Source organism: Schistocerca americana, chromosome 1, assembly GCF_021461395.2.
Source record: "Schistocerca americana isolate TAMUIC-IGC-003095 chromosome 1, iqSchAmer2.1, whole genome shotgun sequence".
Lineage (NCBI taxonomy): Eukaryota > Metazoa > Arthropoda > Insecta > Orthoptera > Acrididae > Schistocerca > Schistocerca americana.
In genome coordinates, this window is record NC_060119.1 from 786,712,749 (window position 1) to 786,735,566 (window position 22,818).

The window sequence follows — 22,818 nt, forward strand, 5'->3', positions numbered from 1 at the left end:
AGTACCGGTACGCAGAAATCAGTTCCTGGGCGTATGATCGTTTTCTTGAAGCCTGAGAGAATTACTGGGATTTGACTACACGGAATTTACAACAACGGGCTTCAGCAGCTGCACAACACTTTTCAGATTTTGAATGTAAAGCTTCTGGCAGCTGGGTTCATAGATTAAAAAATAAGTACGGAATTTGTCACCGAAAAGTGAAAAGATTTGTTTCAAAAAAAAAAAAAAAAAAGAAACAGCGACGATCGAAGAAACTTTGGCTGCTGCACACTCTTTTTCGAACCCAGACGTTAAAATTGATACCGAATTTCAACAAAGACTGTTATCAACACCGACTAGACAGGCATTTCTCGTAGGGTATTTAAAAATTCATTTTGATCTGTATTTTTACGATTATATGACAAAATACTTCAATTTAGTTTATTTTCTTTCCAAAATGTCAGTATCAGTCGGTGTGCAACAGGGTTCTGGCTGTCAAAGGAAGCAAAACCATTTTCGTCAAAAGATAGGACATGAATAAACCGAAGCATAAATATACTGCTCAATATGCTCTCGCTCTGTCTGGAAACATCCTAGCTGAAGTGTGTAGCGAGGCAACTTTGGTCCGTGAATAATAATAATAATAATAATAATAATAATAAAACACAGTAAAAAACAATGAGAAAAATTATAAAAACATTGTAATAACGTCTTCCAGATCTGGGAAGCTAATGATGGAACTGTACACTGACCCTGTCAACTGTTGTTTGTTTGAAGTCTTATGTGGGTCAAGAACGGTTTCTGTTAATTGTTGACTCTTGGGGTGCGCAAGCAAAACCTGAATAATGCGACGAAATCTGTCAGGATGACGAGATATCTCCAACATGTACAATTAAAGGGGTTCTTCCGAAATGCACTCCACTCGTTCAACTATGTGACATCTATTTTTATGGACAAGTAAAAAATCTGAAAGCGTATACAAAATAGCGCTTATCTTACTGAAAATAACACAAATTCGAGAGAGGACTGTACAAAAATACAGTCAATAGTTCCTCATCTGTCAAAGCCAGTTTTTAAGGAAAAGATGCCTGGTAGGCTTCCAGGCTTTCTGATGAAACACGAGTTTTCGGGACTGTCAACGAAGTGTTTTCCAACATGTTTTTAAAACAAACTCCACCCAGAATTTTGTGACAGTAGTAATTAATTTATCTCCATCAAAATGTATTTGAAATTATTCAACTTTCCAAAAAGGAAATATTGATGAGTGTAACTCACATTTTAAGTAGCTGTGACAACCACTTCACAAACAAGATAAAATTATTTATGATTTAATTAATAATGCTTTAGTTCAATAACTTTAATAGTTATTATAATTTTCAAAACAATTCAAAAAACAAAATGTAACTGTTCCGGCACGTATGTAGGATCGTACCCAGTTCACCCAAGTCTAGCACGCTACTTACCGAACTACTTGACTTTTCTGTTACCTGACCTGTATGAGGTCAGTATGAGCTACTTTTAAAATTTTTGAGCCCTTTCTTTCGTTATTTTTTGAGTAGGGCGCTTTAAGACTTCTAGAGTGAACACCATTGGGGTACAATATTAACCAGCGAAGTCTCAACCCGAACTAAATTTTCGAAACCGGAAGGTCCCCTTGTTGAAAGGCAATCCCATTTTATTCTACACAACAGCTGTTTGTAGCACTATTACTTCTAGCACGGTAACGTATTTGTTGTATATACTGTCATAAATCTTGTTTTAAACTTGCTTTTTGGGTTTCTGTTAATTACGTACCGGATGTGACTCGCCTCCTGACAGAAGTTTCATTTGGTTCACATGTCCCTACGGATCTTTATGAATTAATTTCAGTTTCTAAACCTAAATGTGAACCGCAAAACAAATAAAAAAATTCTTTGAAGTCATGTTGTAGCGTAAATATGAATTTAAAACCAGGAACACATTGCATCAACGTCATCTAAGACGCTAATAAAATCAGAACCAGCTATTCAAGATTGTATGTTGCCCGTCTAAATTTATGTAGCGTGCCATACACAAGTCATGCTTCTTTCTTTCTTATTTAGGCTAACCACTTTTTTTAGTCCAACCTCCGATATATTTTTGAAAGTATTTATAAAGTCTTAACAGTTTTACTGAAACAAACTTCATTTATTCAGCTATATTTTTCACTGGACATAACTGCCTCGGTTTTAGTTCTAGCAGATGAAACTTTGGGTCATACAACTTCTTAATCCGTTTAATAACAGGGGGAATCTGCAGTCTGGTATTTTGAAGCAGTTGGTGCCTAGTATTGTGTATGAAAATTTAGCCTCCTTATCAGCACGCATCTTCGGTTAAAACAAAAAGAAGAACTTACATTTGGCGAAGAAGTGGAAAAAACTCATATTTGGTAAAGCAGTGGCATTAATAGCACTCTTTTGTTTAGTGTTTTCACGTGGCCTTTAGTATCGCCCTTTCCTTTGTATGCAACAGAAAATTCTCCAGGACACAACGTGCAAGAAACTGGAATTCACAACAAATTTATTACTTTTCCTGTCTGCTTAGTTGTAACGACTTCTTTAATAATGTCTATAATTATAGTGGGCGCACTTTTGCTGCACTTTGGTTCTTTAAGGCTCTTTAGTACACTTAGGGAACCTGTTAATATCACTAATATTGCTTCGTCTGCAAGATCTGCCGCATTGCATTGTTAGCTGCAACCCGCGGAAGACGTACATTGCTGGTGCTGCACAATTTAGCGATTTTAAGAGAGAGAAACTCAGGGCTACAGCGTTCTTCTTCGGCACGCCAGTGTGGAAGTGTGCACAGACTCAGTTAAGTGAAAACTTATATATATTACATGTTATATTTTTATATAAAAGCCGACTTCGGTATTATTCTTTGTGTGAGACCCTGTGTACAAGATTCGTTGTGCCAATCTGAAGTTCTAGATTCCCATATTTTACTGTTCTTTCATTGATTTTATCAATCGGTTTGCGTTGTGATATATTGTGAAATTTCCAACATTTGCGAGTTCCCTGATAAACTCCGGTCATCATCAGTTGTGCGCTTTTAAAATTTTTTAGAACAGTAGGGGCCTATCTTCGTTCAAAGCAACCATTCCCTAACTTCATTGTACAATTACATGAGAAATAGGTTATTTTTGAGAATTTTCAGATGCTTAAAAAACTATTTTCTTAAGTGACCGGTACGAATGTTTTGGATACGTATTTTATTCCGTAGCACATCAGTTTTTGTGGTTCATAGTTCGTTTAATGTATTTGCTTCATTTCTTACAGGGAATTAGCAACATTTTAGCTCAACAGATTAAAAGATAATCGGCGGGCTTGATTTAAAGTATTTTTCACTGCATTGTAATAAATTACGCCAGTCAAAACGCATCTCTATCGTGAAATCTCTCTAACAAAGGAACCACTTTTGACAAAGCTTAGGTATCCGAGTAATGAGGGAATTAGTATATTTCATCAAAATATACAAGGTATTAGAGATAAAGTTAGTGAACTGCTTATACATGTTGACTCTGAAATTATTGGTATATCTGAACACTTCTTAAATAAGGAGATAATTCAGAGGCTTCCTTTACCAGGATACATGTTGGCTGGCAGCTTTTCGAGGAGCTCTTTGCGGTGTGGGGGAGTAGTCATGTATGTGAAAAACGGCATCCCATTTGAGTCAATTGATGTTTGAAAGTACTGCACTGAAAAGGTGTTTTAATGTAGTGCAGGTGTGGTTAAATTTAACGGAGCTAAACTTCTAACTGTTGTTATTTATAGATCCCCAGACTCCGATTTCACAACATTTTTGCTAAAGCTAGAGGAGGTTCTTGGTTCACTTTATAGGAAATACAAAAGTTAGTTATATGTGGTGACTTCAATATTAATTGTATAAGTGATTGTGCAAGGAAGCGGATGCTGGTAGATCTCTTTAATTCATATAATCTTATGCAAACCGTATTCTTTCCAACGAAAGTGCAAGGGAACAGCAGAACAACCATAGACAGCATTTTTGTTCATTCCTCATTACTACACTGCTGGCCACCTTAAATGCAACACCAAGAAAGACAAGAGGTAGCACAACAAAATTTATTTTGTAGATAACATGTTCACCAAGTATCAAATGATTACGTCTACAGACGTCTGTGACATGTGGTTCCTGCCAGAATCAGTAGCCAGAGTAGCCGCCATTGTTGGAGATCACCGCTGCTACACGTCTCGGCATTGAGTCAAAGAGACGTTGGATGTGTTCCTGGGGTACAGCAGCCCAAGCAGCTTCCACACGTTGCCAAAGATCATCTGGTGTGGCAGTTGGGGATGTAATCTGGGTCACTCTTTGAGCAACCATGGACCACATGTTTTCTATCGGCGAAAGATCCGGAGAGCGAGCCGGCCAGGGAAGCACTTCAATCTGGTTATTGACGAAGAACCTTTGGACAATGCGTGCCACGTGTGGTCGCGCATTATCCTGTTGAAATATGGCTGTGGCCGAGTCCTGAAGGTAAGGAAGGACAACTGGCTCCAGCACCTCGGATATGTAGCGCCGGCTATTTAAAGTACCAGCAATGCGTACTAGAGGCGTGCGAGAGTAATATCCAATACCGCCCCATACCATAATACCCCGTGCAAGACCAGTGTGGCGGTGCATAATGCAGCTGTCCAGCATCCTCTCTCCACGGTGTCTCCACACTCGAATCCGACCATCGTGGTGCTGCAGACAGAAGCGTGCCTCGTCAGTAAAGACAACGTCATTCCATTCTGCCGTCCACATCCGTCTGTCATCACACCATTGGCGACGGAGACGTCTGTGGTTCTGCGTCAATGGTAGACGAAGCAATGGACGTCTTGCGGACAGACCAATCTGCTGTAAACGGCTTCGAATGGTACGCGCAGACACTGGATGATGCGTTACAGATGGTTCGGGATGTCACTGAGCGATCCGTCACTGCCATGCGCACAATTTGCCTATCAGCACGTGCAGTGGTGCGCCGAGGTGAATGCGATCGACCACGTCGGCCCGTCGTACCCTCCTGCATCCAACGGTCACATATCCGCATTACAGTTGTTTGGTTTCGTCCAACACGACTAGCGATTTCTCTGTATGATAATCCACAATGTCGGTAAGCCACCATCCTTCCTCTGTCGAACTCGGATACCTGATCAAACGATGTTCGCTGTTGTCTACGAGGCATAACTGATCGTCTTGTGAAACAACCACAAGGTAAACACACGTACCGAACGTACACTCGTCGAAATCGCCAAGCCTTAAATGGCGCTATGAGGTGGCGCCACAGGCGCGCGTGATGTGCGTCTGCGCTGAAATTCTAATCAGTTGCATATCTCATCGCTGCAAACCCATGGTGTAAATTTCACTTGATTCGGATGCATCCTTCAGGGTGTTGCATTTACGGTGGCCAGCAGTGTAGAAGGGCATTCTGTTAGCAAAAATGTGAATGGCCTTTCAGATCATGATGCACAAATTTTAACTCTAAAAGGTTTTTGTGCTGCAACACGTGTTAAATATAGTTGTCAGCTGTTTAGGAAAGCTGATCCAGTTGCTGTAGAGACCTTTGTAAACCTTATCAAGGAACAAGAGTGGCAAGATGTTTATAGTGCTGATACAGTAGACGATAAATATAATGCTTTTCTCAAGACTTTTCTCATGCTCCTTGAAAGTTGCTTTCCGTTAGAACGTTCAAAACAGGGTACTAGCACAAACAGGCAGTCTGGGTGGCTGACTAGAGGGGTAAGAATATCTTTTGGAACAAAGTGGCAATTAATTATATCAAAACGTTAGAAACAGTCAAGATCTAAATGCAGCAGCCCATTACAAACAGTATTGTAAGGTGCTTAAAATGTTATTAGGAAGGCAAAAAGTATGTGGTATGCAGATAGAATAGCTAAATCTCAGGATAAAATTAAAACCATACGGCCAGTCGTAAGGGAAGTGGCTGGTCTGCAGAGACAGGTCGAGGATATAGAATCAGTGCGTAGTGGGAATGTCCGTGTTACTGATAAGTCGCATATATGTACAGTATTTAATAATCACTTTCTGAATATAGCAGGTGAACTAAATAGAAACTTAGTCCCAACAGGGAATCATATAGCGCTCTTAGAAAAAAGTGTTCCGAGACTGTTACCTGAAATGCTCCTCCATGATACTGACAAGAGGGAGATTGAGTTAATAATTAAATCACTAAAGACCAAGAACTCTCATGGATATGACGGGGTATCTAGCAGAATACTGAAGTATTGTTCTATGTATGTTAGCCCAGAACTTAGCCATATCTGTAACTTTTCCTTTAGGAGTGGTCGGTTTCTTGACCGATTAAAGTACTCGGTAGTGAAGCCACTTTATAAAGAGGGAGACATTGATAATGTTGACAATTTTAGACCTATTTCTATGCCATCGGTGTTTGCTAAAGTTATCGAGAAGGTTGTATATACAAGATTACTGGAGCATTTGAATTCACATAATTTGCTGTCAAATGTTCAGTTTGGTTTTAGAAATGGTTTAACAACTGAAAATGCTATGTTCTCTTTTCTCTGTGAGGTTTTGGACGGATTAAATAAAATGTTGCGAACGCTAGGTGCTTTCTTTGATTTAACGAAGGCTTTTGACTGTGTTGACCACAAAATATTACTGCAGAAGTTGGACTATTATGGAGTAAGGGGAGTAGCTTACAACTGGTTCGCCTCTTACTTTAAGAACAGAAAGCAGAAGGTAATTCTCCGCAATATTGAGTGTGGTAGTGATGTTCAGTCCCAATGGGGCACTGTTAAGTGGGGTGTTCCCCAAGGGTCGGTGCTGGGGCCACTTCTGTTTCTTATTTATGTAAATGATATGCCTTCTAGTATTACAGGTGATTCAAAAATATTTCTGTTTGCTGATGACACCAGCTTGATAGTGAAGGGTCTTGTGTGTAATATTGAAACAGTATCAAATAATGTAGTTCATGAAAAGTTCGTGGCTTGTGGAAAATAATTTGATGCTAAATCACAGTAGGATTCAGTTTTTACAGTTTCTAACTCACAATTCAACAAGAACCGATATTTTGATCAGACAGAATGGGCATATTATAAACGAGACAGAAAAGTTCAAGTTCCTAGGCGTTCAGATAGATAGTAAGCTGCTGTGGAAAGCCCATGTCCAGGATCTTGTTCAGAAGCTAAATGCTGCTTTATTTACCATTAGAACAGTATCTGAAATAAGTGACACTTCAACACGAAAAGTAGTCTACTTCGCGTATTTTCATACGCTTATGTCGTATGGTATTATTTTTTGGGGTAATTCTTCTGATTCAAAGAGGGTATTTTTGGCTCAAAAACGGACTGTTCGAGCTATATGTGGTGTAAGTTCGAGAACCTCTTGTCGACCACTATTCAATAGTCTGGGAATTCTGACATTGCCCTCACAGTATATATTTTCTTTAATGTCGTTTGTTGTTAGCAATATTAGCCTATTCCCAAGAGTTAGCCGCTTTCACTCAGTTAATACTAGGCAGAAATCAAATCTGCATGTGGAATGCACTTCCTTGACTCTTGTGCAGAAAGGAGTGCAGTATTCTGCTGCATCCATTTTCAATAAGCTACCACAAGAACTCAAAAATCTTAGCAGTAGCCCAAACTCTTAAGTCTAAACTGAAGAGTTTCCTCATGGCTCACTCCTTCTATTCTGTCGAGGAGCTCCTGGAAGAGCTAAAAAATTAAGCAAATTCCAGTGTTACATTGTTGATTTTCTTTATTTAAACTTACGACTTGTCACCTGAATATGTTTTTTTATATTTCATTTTATCTGTTTCTAATATCGTGTTATAATTTCATGTATTTCCTCGTTCCATGACCATGGATCTTTCTCCTTAATTTGGTCCCACGGAACAATAAATAAATAAATAAATAAAAATATTGTTCTCGAAAGTGGGACGAATTGGTTGACGTCCGTTCGTAGCTGGAAATCGCCCTGACTACTGTAACTGTTGGCAGCTGTAGTGAATCGAGTTTTGGAAGAGCTTCCTAGAGTCGTGTATCTGCGATACCGGTACCAGACGTACCTCATGTACTACCCACTCCTGTGGATCCTGTCTCCTACGCAGAATGTACAGAATCTGTCACTACGCGTCCAACTGACTGCAAGTGACATGTTAATGATAGATCGAGGCGACCTGTACAGGGTGGACAGGGAGCAGGGAGAACTCAGGGTGTTGCACCCATATCCCCCAGACCACCAAGACTGAGATGCTGTCTCTTACTGGAACTGGAAGTAAGCCTGTGCGACTCACTTCACCTCTGTTTGGGAAAACCTGTTTCATTCGGTGTCAAGAGGAGATAAACACAAAAGGGTAGGTGGCCTAGACTAATTGGAAATGGTGGTGTATTTGTTGCAATAATGAAATTCAAATCCACCGAGACAGAATGAAGCTACATGTGACTTTTTTGGGCATAACTCAGTATTAGGGGAAGGCATAAAATGGTAAAAAAAAAAAATGGTTCAAATGGCTCTGAGCACTATGGGACTCAACTGCTGTGGTCATCAGTCCTCTAGAATTTAGAACTAATTAAACCTAACTAACCTAAGGACATCACACACATCCATGCCCGGGGCAGGATTCGAACCTGCGACCGTAGCAGCAGCGCGGCTCCTGACTGGAGCGCCTAGAACCGCACGACCACCGCGGCCGGCTATAAAATGGTAACTGGATCATTATATTGCCCAGCAGACATCTCTCCGGAGGTAACTAAAAGCTTTAGGGAAAACCTCAGTTCGTTTGTACGTTATACAGTCATACTGTAATAATTGGTGGAGACTTTAATCATACAACAATTACATGGGAAAATTACTGTTTTGATACTGGTGGGTGTGATAAGGCATACTGTGAAACATTACTAAATACCTACTCGGAAAACTACCTACAACAAGTCGTTATAAACCCAACATATGACGAAAACATATTATAGCTAATGGCAACAAACCGATCTGACCTCTTTGAGGGTGTCCAAATCGAAACTGGTATCAACGACCATGACTGTGTCAACAATGATTACCAAAGTACAAACGACAAATAAAACAAGTAGAAAAATATATAGGTTCAGTAAACTAGATAAAAAAAAATCAGTAACATGATATTTCAATGAGGAACTTTAAACTTCCAGCACACGGAGGAGCATCTGAAAGAACGACGGCTCAAGTTTAAAATAACAGTCGATCCAGACTGGGAGGGAACGAACTTCTATGGTATACAGCCACTGCAAAGAAACTTCTAAATAAACAGATTCCTCAGGTGTAAAACAAAGCGTAGGGCTATAGATAGGGAGTTGCTGAATTAAATGCGTTTGGCCGTGAAGTGAGCACTGTGTGGAGCCTTCAATGACTACCGTAGCAAAATATTATTAAATGATCTTTCACAGAACCCAAAGAAATTCTGATCATATGTAAAGCCTGTTACTGGCACCAAAGATAGTATTCAGTCCCTAGCAAATGAGACAGGAAATGAAATTGATGGTAGCAAAGCAAAAGCTGAAGCACTTAATGCTGTTTTAAAATGTTCATTTACAAAGGAAAACCCAGGAGAACTGCACGAATATGATCCTAATACCAGTGAAGAGATGAATGAAATAAGTATTAATGTCAGTGGTGTTGAGAAACAGCTGAAATCATTGGAATTGAACAAAGCTCCAGAGCCCGATCGAATCCATACCAGATTCTGTACTGAATTTGTGGCTGAGTTAGCCTCTCTCCTAACTATAAGCTATCCTAGACCACTTGAACAAAAAACTGTACCCAGTTCTTGGAAAAAGTGCAGTTTAGACTTGTCTACAAGAAGGGTAGTAGAAGTGGTCTGAAAAACTACGGTCCAATATCCTTGATACCGATTTGTTGTAGAATGTTAGAACATATTCTAAGCTCAAACTTGATGAGGCATCTTTAACAGATTTACCTCCTCAATGCCAACCAGCATGGATTCTGAAAACATTGATCATGTGAAACCTAACTCTCATTTTTCTCACAAGACGTACTGAAAGCTGTGGATCAAGGCAACCTGGCAGATGCAGTGTCTCTTGATTTGCAGAAAGCATATGACTCAGTACTACTCTTACACTCATTGGTAAAAGTGTGATCATATGGGGTATCAAGTAAAATTTGTGACTGGATTGAGGACTTGATTGGTATGGAAGATGCAGCATGTCATCTTAGATGGAGAGTCATTGTCAGATGTAGAAGTAACTTCAGGTGTGTTCCAGGTGAGATAGGACCCTTGCTGTTTATGTTGTCTATTAATGACCTTACGAACATTATTAATTGTAACCTCTAGCTTTTTGCAGATGATGCTGTTATCTGTAGTGAAGTAGTATCTGAAAGAAGCTGCATAAATATTCAGTCAGATCTTGACAAGATTTCAAAGTCGTGCAAAGATTGGCAATTTGCTTAAGTGTTCAGAGATGTAAAATGAAAAAATGTAGTATCCTACGACTTTAATATCAATGAATCACTGTTCAAATCGGCCAACTCATGCAAACACCTGGGTATAACACTTTGTAGGGTTATGAAATGGAATGATCACTTACTCTTAGTTGTGGGTGAAGCAAGTGGTAGACTTCGGTTTATTGGTCGAATACCAGGGAAGTGCAGTCAGTATACAAACGAGATTGCTTACAATTCACTCGTCCGAGCAGTTCTTGAGTACAGCTCATGTATGTGTGGGACACATGCAAATAGGACTACAGGGGATATCTAACGTATACAGAGAAGGGCAGCACGGATGGTTGCAGATTTGTTTAATCTGTTGGAGAATGTCACAGAGATACTGAAGGAACTGAACTGGAAGGCTCTTGAAGATGGACCTAAACTTTCCCGAGAACGTCTATTAACAACATTTCAAGAACCGGCTTTAAATGATGACTAGAAGTATACTACAATCCTCTACGTATCGTTCACATAGGGCTCGTGAGGATAAGATTACAATAATTACTGCACGCACCTAGGCATTCAGATTATCATTCGCCCTGCGCTCCATACGCGAATAGAACAGGGAGTAACCCTAGTAACTCAACGTGGTTTGCAGAGTACAGATGTAGATGTACATTGTACTGCTTCTCTAACTGCGATGGCTTCCGCCTAATAGATTGTTGCCTCCTTACGTAGGGAATATAGTGAAAGATAATTTTCAGTAAGGTTGTATATTGCGTATCCAACTTCCCTGCTGTCCACGGTCCTGGATCCATCCGTATAAATCTGAGTCGATTTCAGGAAAACAGTACTGAGCATCAAATTTGTGGAATATTTATAGTGTACGATTTTATCACAGATTAGTACATTTTCTTCTCGGTAGCTGAATGGGGCTAGGAATAGTGGTAACACATCGTATTGCAGTATTTGATTTTCATACTAGCTCCACCATCACTCAAGATATTTCAGAATCAGTGCCTTGCTTGTGTTCATTTTCAGAGAAACGGTTAAATTTTTCCGTGTCTGAAAATCTTTCATTATACCATATATTAGATGTTGTCATGTCTGCGAGATTCGCTTCAGAATGACTTTATTCGCAAGATTCTCCCTTCTGATACTCGAGGTGGTTCCACATCTCAAGAAGAAGAGCATTGACATGTGTGGATAGCATGTCTCCGGTGCATACGAGGGGGTATCCAAAAAAAAAAATCCGAACTTATTTATTCACATTTTAAACACAAACTTTTAATCCCTTCATGATACTCTCCACTTGCACTAATAAACTCGTCGAATCTTAAAACTTTTTAAAATTCGTCTTTTGTGATGCTTGACAGCAAAACGCTTTTCTTTCGTGTAGCTCTTATTTCTAGAAAACAAAAAAATCGTGCGAGGAAAAGTCGAGGACTAATATGGTGAGGGAGGAACAGGTGTCGTACCATTTTTGGTCAGGCAGGGCTGTGTGAGCAGGGTCATTGTCATGACGAAAAAACCAGTCACCCGCCTGCCACAAATCGGGCCTCTTCCGCCGTACACTATCGCGCAATCTTTTCGAAACTTCCAAACAGGAAGCCTTTCTAAACATGTGGAACAAATTCCGAATAGACGACTCTTCTCACATGGAAAAAAACAAATTAGTGTGGTCTTAATGTTTGATTTCACCTGACGAGCTTTCCCGGGGCGAGGCTAACATAAAGACTTTTTACTGGCTTGATAGCTGCTTTCATTCCGTATCGTGAGCGTAACACTAAGTTTCATCACCTGTGATAATTTTTGAAAATAAGTTTGGATCATTTCGTGACTCATCATTCAAAGCACAGCATGCTTCCACGCGACCTTTTTGTGCAGCAGTCAGCGGTAGTGGTACGAGTTTGACAGCTACCTTTTCCATTTCCAAAACATATGTCACAATTCGCTGCACTTGAAGTCACTCCCGACAGCTTCATAATTTCTTCAACAGTCCGTCACTGATCTTCGTCGATCAGTGCACGAATGTTTTCAACATTTCATGAGTTCGGGCCTTCTTAGAACGACCAAAACGAGGTTTGCCACCAATTGACATTTCCCATTTTTGAAACGGCAAAACCGCTCCACATTTGAGTTTTCCCAATACCATCTTCCTTGTACGTCATTTTTAACATTTCAAGAGTTTCTGTTCCACTTTTTCCAAGCAAAAAGCAGAATTTCACGGCCGCACGCTGCTCGCGAAAATCTGCCGTTTCAAAAACGACAATCAATTTTTTGGGTGGGCAGAACTTTTATAGTATCGCGTTTTATCGCTTGGAGTGCATACAGCAAACGTTCCAGAGACAGTCAGCAGGGTGCCGTCGCTAAAGAGGGTATAGAGTAGAATTTCTACTCTATTGAATGAGGTCTTGATTCTGCCGAATCAAGTGCTGACCTCCTCCAGCGATGACACACAGCTTACTGTCTGGAATGTTCGCTCTATGCGCTCCCAGTGGCAAAACGCGGCACTACAAAAGCTCTGCCCACCAAAATATTATTTCGGTTTCCTTTGCGTACCCCTCGTATTCGAGTACAGCGATACTGAAGTTTGTCCAGTTTCGATACCCAATTTCCTCGCCTATCATAACACACGCATCCATAATCCAACGCTGATCTCCCAGTGCAGAATTTTCGGGTGTGCTCTCTAACTTAGAAGACATATCATTTATGTGAGGTCTCCAAGTCAGTATTTAGCCAATTTTCATGGCTAGAAACTTAGTTTGACTCCTGAATGAAATATTTATTCCATCATCCCTCATATTATCTGCGCAATCTGAAACTCTTCTGTGCGTAAAAATAACTATGATAATTTTTTTCTGGTTTTTCTCCAGACCATTGTCTTTCAGCCAAATTCGAAGGTATGATACAGTATGATCATATTTTTCTTACTGTTTTTACGGAATAAATGGTCGAATACAGGCAAATATCATCAACAAATTGTAAGGTAGATGCTCTCGGCGAGAAATATTTTTTAAGGAATTAAAATTGTATTAATACCTTCAGCTGCTAACGGGCGTTGATATATATCTACGGGGACAGGTAAAAATGTGTGCCCCGACCGGGACTCGAACCCGGGATCTCCTGCTTACATGGCGGACACACTATCCATCTGAGCCACCGAGGACACACAAGATAGTGCGACTGCAGGGACTATCCCGCGCACGCCTCCCGCGAGACCCACATTCTCACCTTTTATGTCCACACACTACATTCATAGTGTCCCACCCCAACACACTCATTACTCATGGAAGACATTCTTACCAAGTCCCGTAAGAGTTCGGGGAATACGTATGCATCCGCAAAGAAGGAGGAGGTCATGGCCGGTGTTGCCAGAACTGTATACTTATATAGATATGGTGTCTGTTCTTTCCGACATGTCGACTATCCGAGGCCCGATGGCTTTTCCATTGTACTTAACAGATTCTGTTCTCTGAGGGCAAATATTTAGTTTCATAACTTAGTTTCAGTAGTAAACAGGTTTTCTTTCCCATACTGTGATTTTCAGATTCTCATGAGCCCCAGTTATATCACAGAATACCGACGACAGGAAACATCTGTTCACAAAGGACCGTCGAGTATCAGTTGTTAAAACTCTATGACGTAAAGAGCACTCTTTCCCTTACGAAATAGAAATTGAGTCTTGAGAAGAACATTATTCCTCTCTATTCACTATTGTAATCTGTTTATAACCGTTCTTCCAAGTACCTTTGACAAACGTGAAGTTAGTGCTGTAAGACCGTGTTCAGTGTATCCTCCTCTGATTTAAGAATACGAGCTGAAACTTGGTCGCCCTTTCCAGAGGTACTGACCCCACACCCATATTTCATTGCACAGCCTTTTTAGTATAGAAAATGTCTCGCAAGGCAAGTTTCGGACCATGCCATAATTTATTCCGTCGATACCTGGTTCCGTATTGGGTGAATTTTGCAAAGCATTAATTAGCTCTGTAAACGGGGTGCACATTCATTGAAGTAAACCTCTTTGTTGCGGGTTATAGCTGGTGCAACCAAAACATTTGTTTCTCGATTAATTTTGTATTTGATTTCCCATTCCTAAACTTTCGTCCATTGTTACTGTCATTATACAATTTCAAAAATCTGTATTCTTGGTGCAGGTTAATATTACGAACACACTTTCTTTTACGCATTGATGCACGGTAAGACAAAAAAAACGAATATAGGTAAAGTGATCAGAAAACGTACACTAGTTATTTCACACACGAAAAGAACAGTCACATTGCCCCTGTTGTGTTACCAAATGACTAAGTGTGACGGAAGCGGTTTCCACGTCCTCCATCGACGTCAGCACTTGTTCCACGATAGGCTGAGACAGGGACGGCCGTAAAAGGATGTTAAAAAGACAGCGATATCGAACATATGGATCTGCAATTAAAAAAGGATCCTTGCCATTTACAAAATTCTGAAAGGCCAGACTTTTTGTGCAACCCGGGACATCAATCCGGAGAGCACAAAAATAATAAGACTATCTGGGTTAATCACGGTCGTATGGTAAGCCTCAGTAGTTGGCGAACTGTTTGTCGCTTTAGAATGTATATGAGTACGAAAAAGCACGCGGTCCCTGCGGGAGCGATTCATAGGGGCTGTAGTATGTTACTAGATTTCTTATTTAATACTGGTAGTGAATCCACGTTAGTTGGCTTCCGATTGATACACGGACCATTACATTAATGTGACCACCACCTATGTTCGACGGCTACGTGCAATAACCACTCACAGACCGCAGGTGGCTGCACTAGCAGTGGATGGTACATAAAGCATATCGGGGAGACGCGGACAATAGCGCAGTAGTAGTTGTCGTTGTCCTAATGCGGAAACGGAGTGATTTATTTGACGTCCAAGGGGGCATGCTTTCGGGCCAAGGGTGGAAGCATTTCCTAAACACCTAAATTTGTAAACTGTTCCCGTACCGCTGTTGTTAAAGTACAATGTAAATCCCAAGATGGTGCTGTCCAAAACAGGCGCCGAGGTAACTCTGGTGCACCACGGACCATAGGTGACAGGGGTGATCGACGGCTGCGGAGATTTGTACGGGTGAATAGACGTGCAACTATTAAGCAGCTGGCCGCCCACATGACCCAAGGGACTAGCAACTACGTCCCCTCAACAACAGTTCCGTGAGTGTTGCTGCATATGGGCCTCCACAGAAACCGCTTGGTTCATGCACCCAAGCTGACTGCTGTTCGTCAGCGACGAAGGCTGGAAATTGCACGTCAGTAAAGCAATTGGGAGTCCACTGAGTGGCGACAGAAGGCCTCTCCAGATGAATCACGTTTTATGCTCCACTGGACAGATGGCCGTTGGCGTGTACGGCATGAAACGTCTGAAAGCAAACACCCTGCAACAATCGTGGGAAGGGTCAGGCCGGAGGAGGGAGAATTATTGTCTGGGAAATGTTTCCGTAGCAATCCCTGGGTGATTTGTTAGTCTGGAACGCACAGTGGATTAACACAAGTATGCATCTATCCTTGGGAACCATGTATACCCCTACACGCAGTTCGTTTTCCCTCAGCACGATGGAATCTACCAGCAGGGCAATGCAGTGTGTCACACAGCTCGCAGTGTATCTGCCTGGTTCGAAGATCAACAAGATGACTTTACCGTACTCCCCTGACCACCAAATCCAATCAAAAATCTGTGGGACCGGGTCGATCGGGCTGTTCATACAGTGGATGCCCAACCGAGGAAACCAACGCAGCTGGCCACGACCCTGTAACTGGCATGGCTCAACATCCCTGTCAGTGCTTTCCACAACCTCGTTAATTCTCTTTTTGCACGTTTCAGAAAGGTCAGCACTGCAGGCTTTAGACAGATGGTCAAAATGTAACTGGAGAGTGTAGATGGCATCAACCTTCAAGTGCTTATCTTCGGTTTTTCCACCATTTCTTTTACTCATTCCCATGTGCCAAACAAAGCTGTCACCTATCGTCCTGTCCTTTGTATAAGCTCAGTATTCCCCGTCACTCATACCTGTTATGGGTCCCACAAACTTGGGCAATATTCGAGATTGGTTCTCACGAGAGATTTGTAATAAGCACTTTCTTTTGTAGATTGCCTGGATTGTTCCAGTATGTTAACAATGAATGGAAGTCTGCTACATGGTTTGCCTACGGCCGAGTTTTTAGGATAATTTCAGTTTGTACCCCAAAAACTTTTAGATTCAGTTATTTTTACGAGTTGACAGATTGCAGTGGTGACTACAGGTACTGTAGCCATAACGTATTATGTTACAGCAATTTGTACAGTGCATCATTTCACATGGCTCAATATTTGAAAAACTTGTAATGTTTGGCAACTTTTAAAATATTACCAAGAAAGGAATCAATATTTGTACAGGTTTTTTCGGACAGTGGTAAAATGCATCATCTTCAAAAACCTCTGAGGTCGTTATTGTCTGCTAAATGGTTCAAATGGTTCTGAGCACTATGGGACTTAACTTCTGAGGTCATCAGTCCCCTTGAACTAAGAACTACTTAAACCTAACTAACCTAAGAACATCACACACATCCACGCCCGAGGCAGGATTCGAACCTGCGACCGTAGCGGTCGCGCGTTTCCAGACTGTAGAGCCTAGAACCGCTCGGCCACCCAGGCCGGCTATTGTCTGCTAGGTCATTAATATACAACATTAACAGCAAGCGCCGCCAACACGCTTTCCTGCGGCATCGCTTACATCAGCTCCTCAGCGTGTCACATCAAACACGTTCGTCGTCTTAACACAGCTTCCTAGACAATTGGCGGCGTTGTTTTGGTCACTTTAACGACGTCGTGCTTTGGTTTTTTTTCTTTTTGTTTTGTTTTTGACCAGTGACTCCTACGCAGCTCGGTATGCCCTCATCGCTAATTGATAGTTTTATGATCCACTGACATTTGTATATGAGCTATAGTTGAAGCTCTCTGCCAGTAGTTGACGTGCATATCAGAGAGCCATAAAACATTTCATTACAATGGCTAGAGCGCTGTACGGTTCTTATATAAATTCTTAGGTTATGAAACTGGGCGGGCTCCACAATTTAACCACGAATTTCATGAAATGTGACTTATGGTCTAGACTCTAGTCTGGTGCTTCCCCGACTTATTCCGCTTCACGATGACAGGGTGTCTAGTTCCATGGTTATGTCCTGGAGGAACTGTGTTCTCTTGGCGTATTCATACTGACCAAAGGAGATGTATTTCACAGACACGTTGTACGAAATCAAGTTATGCGTGCGAAGAGCAACCATTCAGCGCTGTCTGCGATTTGTACTGTAGAACCGTCCATCCAGCCGGGACCACTACCCTTAGTTAAGTAGGCACGTCTAATATCAATTCTGTCACCAGACACACATATCGAATAAACACAGTGGAGCACGGAAAGTGTATCTTATCAGTCCAACTGAGAAATCTCGAAAGATTACAACTTTCTTATCGATTAGAAAAAATATTTTCTTTATTGTTCATATAACTGACTTTCTGCTGACTTCGTTTTCACACGATATCTTACTGATATTTATCTCGTTTCAATGAGAAGCCTGGGAACTTTGACCTATGATAGCAAAGTACATCTATTTCTTTAGACAGACCATGCAATACGTTAATCACAAAGAGGTTAAACTTTCAGGAACTTTCGAAAGGTCTCGAGTTGCAAAGATAGATTCAATGTTCTAAGTCCAGACTCAAAAATGAGATCGACAGGAAGTGCAAAATGGCTAAGCAGGGATGGCTAGAGGACAAATGTAAGGATGTAGAGGCTTATCTCGCTAGGGGCAAGATAGATACTGCCTACAGGAAAATTAAAGAGACCTTTAGAGAAAAGAGAACAACTTGTATGAATATCAAGAGCTCATATGGAAACCCAGTTCTAAGCAAAGAAGGGAAAGCAGAAAGGTGGAAGGAGTATATAGAGGGTCTATACAAGGGCGACGTACTTGAGGACAATATTCTGGAAATGGAAGAGAATGTAGATGAGGCGAAATGGGTGATACAATACTGCGTGAAGAGTTTGACAGAGCACTGAAAGACCTGAGTCGAAACAAGGCCCCGGGAGTAGACAACATTCCAGTAGAACTACTGACGGCCTTGGGAGAGCCAGTCCTGACAAAATTCTACCATCTGGTGAGCAAGATGTATGAGACAGGCGAAATACCCTCAGACTTCAAGAAGAATATAATAATTCCAATCCCAAAGAAAGCAGGTGTTGACAGATGCGAAAATTACCGAGCAATCAGTTTAATAAGCCACAGCTACAAAATACTAACGCGAATTCTTTACAGACGAACGGAAATACTAGTAGAAGCCAACCTTGGGGACGATCAGTTTGGATTCCGTAGAAATATTGGAACACGTGAGGCAATACTGACCTTACGACTTATCTTAGAAGAAAGATTAATGAAAGGCAAACATACGTTTCTAGCATTGGTAGACTTAGAGAAAACTTTTGACAATGTTGACTGGAATAATCTCTTTCAAATTATAAAGGTGGCAGGGGTAAAATACAGGGAGCGAAAGGCTATTTACAATTTGTACAGAAACCAGATGGCAGTTAAAAGAGTCGAGGGCATGAAAGGGAAGCAGTGATTGGAAAGGGAGTGAGACAGGGTTGTAACCTATCCCCGATGTTATTCAATCTGTATATTTAGCAAGCGGTAAAGGAAACAAAAGAAAAATTCGGAGTAGGTATTAAAATCCATGGAGAAGAAATAAAAACTTTGAGGTTCACCGATGACATTGTAATTCTGTCAGAGACAGCAAAGGACTTGGAAGAGCAGTTGATTGGAATGGACAGTGTCTTGAAAGGAGGATATAAGATGAACATCAACAAAAGCAAAACGAGGATAATGGAATGTAGTCGAATTAAGTCGGGTGATGCTGAAGGAATTAGATTAGGAAATGAGACACTTAAAGTAAAGGAGTTTTGCTATTTGCGGAGCAAAATAACTGATGATGGTCGAAGTAGAGAGGATATAAAATGTAGACTGGCAATGGCAAGGAAAGCGTTTCTGAAGAAGAGAAATTTGTTAACATCGAGTATAGATTTAAGTGTCAGGAAGTCGTTTCTGAAAGTATTTGTATGGAGTGTAGCCATGTATGGAAGTGAAACATGGACGATAAATAGCCTGGACAAGAAGAGAATAGAAGCTTTCGAAATGTGTTGCTACAGAAGAATGCTGAAGATTAGATGGGTAGATTACATAACTTATGAGGAGATATTGAATAGAATTGGGGAGAAGAGGAATTCGTGGCACAACTTGACAAGAAGAAGGGACCGGCTGGTAGGACATGTTCTGAGGCATCAAGGCATCACAAATTTAGCATTGGAGGGCAGTGTGGAGGGTAAAAATCATAGAGGGAGACCAAGAGACGAATACACTAAGCAAATTCAGAAGGACGTAGGTTGCAGTACGTACTGGGAGATGAAGGAGCTTGCACAGGATAGCGTCGCATGGAGAGCTGCATCAAACCAGTCTCAGGACTGAAGACCACAACAACAAAGTTCAGACTACCTTAAAGCCCCTTTTATTACTGATAAGCACCAGCACTTTCTCCACTCATTTTTATTTTATAGTACTCTTCGGTCATAGCCGTTTAAACTAAAAGAATTTTGGTACTTTATATTGTCAAAGTTACTAACTTCCTTAATTAGGTATTTCTATCTTCCGCGGATTCTAACTGCTATCTCTCGTTATGATGTGATACTTACCAGTTTACAAATGAAATACACTCCTGGAAATGGAAAAAAGAACACATTGACACCGGTGTGTCAGACCCACCATACTTGCTCCGGACACTGCGAGAGGGCTGTACAAGCAATGATCACACGCACGGCACAGCGGACACACCAGGAACCGCGGTGTTGGCCGTCGAATGGCGCTAGCTGCGCAGCATTTGTGCACCGCCGCCGTCAGTGTCAGCCAGTTTGCCGTGGCATACGGAGCTCCATCGCAGTCTTTAACACTGGTAGCATGCCGCGACAGCGTGGACGTGAACCGTATGTGCAGTTGACGGACTTTGAGCGAGGGCGTATAGTGGGCATGCGGGAGGCCGGGTGGACGTACCGCCGAATTGCTCAACACGTGGGGCGTGAGGTCTCCACAGTACATCGATGTAGTCGCCAGTGGTCGGCGGAAGGTGCACGTGCCCGTCGACCTGGGACCGGACCGCAGCGACGCACGGATGCACGCCAAGACCGTAGGATCCTACGCAGTGCCGTAGGGGACCGCACCGCCACTTCCCAGCAAATTAGGGACACTGTTGCTCCTGGGGTATCGGCGAGGACCATTCGCAACCGTCTCCATGAAGCTGGGCTACGGTCCCGCACACCGTTAGGCCGTCTTCCGCTCACGCCCCAACATCGTGCAGCCCGCCTCCAGTGGTGTCGCGACAGGCGTGAATGGAGGGACGAATGGAGACGTGTCGTCTTCAGCGATGAGAGTCGCTTCTGCCTTGGTGCCAATGATGGTCGTATGCGTGTTTGGCGCCGTGCAGGTGAGCGCCACAATCAGGACTGCATACGACCGAGGCACACAGGGCCAACACCCGGCATCATGGTGTGGGGAGCGATCTCCTACACTGGCCGTACACCACTGGTGATCGTCGAGGGGACACTGAATAGTGCACGGTACATCCAAACCGTCATCGAACCCATCGTTCTACCATTCCTAGACCGGCAAGTGAACTTGCTGTTCCAACAGGACAATGCACGTCCGCATGTAACCCGTGCCACCCAACGTGCTCTAGAAGGTGCAAGTCAACTACCCTGGCCAGCAAGATCTCCCGATCTGCCCCCCATTGAGCATGTTTGGGACTGGATGAAGCGTCGTCTCACGCGGTCTGCACGTCCAGCACGAACGCTGGTCCAACTGAGGCGCCAGGTGGAAATGGCATGGCAAGCCGTTCCACAGGACTACATCCAGCATCTCTACGATCGTCTCCATGGGAGAATAGCAGCCTGCATTGCTGCGAAAGGTGGATATACACTGTACTAGTGCCGACATTGTGCATGCTCTGTTGCCTGTGTCTATGTGCCTGTGGTTCTGTCAGTGTGATCATGTGATGTATCTGACCCCAGGAATGTGTCAATAAAGTTTCCCCTTCCTGGGACAATGAATTCACGGTGTTCTTATTTCAATTTCCAGGAGTGTATAATTCTCTATGAAAAAAGTGGCAACATGCAAAGCATTTTCATGACTCGTTTTTTTAAGCAGCTCTCCACCCCCGTATGTACTGTGCAAGGTTTTGTTGCCCTTCATGGCAAGTCGTCTTGGGGTTACATTTCAGCAAGGTAATGCCCGCCCGCGCATGGCGAGAGTTTCTACCGCTTGTCTCGTGCTTGCCAAACCATACCTTGGCCAGCAGGGTCGCCGGATTTCTTCCCGACTGGGAATGTCTGGAGCATTACGGTCTGGGCTCTCCAGCCAACTCGGTATTCTGACGATCTAACGCGCCAGTTGGACAGAATTTGACAGGATATTCCTCAGGAGGACATCCGGTAACTATCAATCAAGGCCAAGCCGAATAACTGCCTGAACAATGGCCAGAGGTGGACCAACGCGTTACTGTCCTGCTCAGTTTGTAAAGCTCTTTCTCTTGAATAAATCATCCAATTTTTCTGAAACTGTAATCATTTGTTTGCCCGTACATGACATCTACAGACTTCCGTTCCATTCGTATGATTCCTTCTTGGAGCGTCTTTTTTTTATCTTATAGCTAATTTTTTTCGTATTTAACTGATGTGGTGTGCAAGAGTAAAAAAAATAAGCTTTCAACTGAGTTTTGTCAACAGCACCCAACACATCGCACAACAGTGAAATTGCAGTTTTGAGGACGTGCTATAAATATTGGAGATATGACAAGTATTCGCCACATGTCAAATACCGAAGAGTCACTTTTAGTTTTATTCGAGCAAGTACTACATCTCTAACGTGAGTAACTTATCGGATTTTTTATTAGAGCTGTATACGCGTTCAACAGAGCTCCATACGCACTAAGGAAATACTCAAAATTTTGTTATTTGATAGTGGTTTAAGAATAGATTTTCGTTTACGAGTGCTACTTCATGTGTGAGTATTTTTGATGCCCCTGTGTTAGTTCTGTGCAAGATGCACTCCCATATCCAAAATTTCTTCTTCTTCTTCTTCGATTCTGGGGTGAGTTCTAATGCTGTAACCTGAATGAAAACAGGAATGTATGTCCGAATAATATTAACTAACGCCGTATTAAAAACCGGGCAACTAGAATTTTCATAGGAACGTGTGGAAACAGTGACAGACTTTGCCACTGAGCATCAGCCTCATGACACTTACTGTGGCATCACTAACTGCACGTAGAAACCAGGCTTTAAGCGTATATCCTAGTAGTGAGTGAGTGACTGCTTGCGCCCATGGTA

At 42.1% G+C, this 22,818-nt stretch overlaps 1 protein-coding gene across 2 annotated transcripts in view; it reads right to left on the minus strand.

The window, feature by feature from the left end:
- LOC124612382 (mitochondrial coenzyme A transporter SLC25A42) overlaps nt 1-22,818 on the minus strand; it is a 238,953-nt gene that overhangs the window by 131,132 nt on the left and 85,003 nt on the right. The window lies entirely within an intron of this gene.